Below are 874 nucleotides of genomic sequence, written 5' to 3'. Positions count from 1 at the left end.
AGTATTGATATTTTTGTAATAATAGTACTAAAGCGAATGGCGATAATGATAATGTTATTGATAATGATAATAATAAAGATCATAACATTAATGATGATAATGATAACAATGATAATAGTAAAGATAATAATATAAATGTTAATGAATAAAAAGAACAAGAACAATGATAATAACTAGAAAAGACAACAGTAACAATGATGATAATAATGACAATATAAGAGTGATGATTATAGAAATCATGATAATGGTAATAATAATAATGATAGTAAAGATGATAATTATGATGATAAAAAAAAATAATCATGATGTTAAAGATGATAAAAGATTACAACAAGAAAAAGGAGAACAATGATATAACAATGATAATAATAACAATAACGATAAAGGTAATAACAAGCAGCATAACAATGACAATGATGATATTAAGAATAATTGATAACGATGACACTGTACTATAGTTATTGCTATCACAATACTTATGTTAATCTTTAGAGTAAGAACAAGCAAATAGTAATGATATCAGTAATAATTACCACTATCATCATTGCTCTGTTGGTATTATTAGCAATATCAACATCATTAACATGATAATTACCATTTACATTATAGCTTTGCTCTTGGGTTAATGGTGATGAGGATGATAATGCTAAGGGTAATAGCAACAATTGTAATAATTAGTGATGGTAATGTTAATAATAATAATGATAGTAATTATAGTAATGATAATTATGATATGATAATGATAATGACGATGATGATTCTAATTATAATGATGATAATAATGCTAGTAACGATAATAGCAACGATGATGATGATGATGATAATGGTTATAACAATGATGATGATGAAAATGATAATGACAGCAATAATAATG

This window comes from Penaeus japonicus, unplaced genomic scaffold, assembly GCF_977035675.1.
Source record: "Penaeus japonicus unplaced genomic scaffold, GWHDUDI00000001_assembly GWHDUDI00000024, whole genome shotgun sequence".
Taxonomy (NCBI): Eukaryota; Metazoa; Arthropoda; class Malacostraca; order Decapoda; family Penaeidae; genus Penaeus; species Penaeus japonicus.
Note: the sequence above shows the minus strand (reverse complement) of the source record.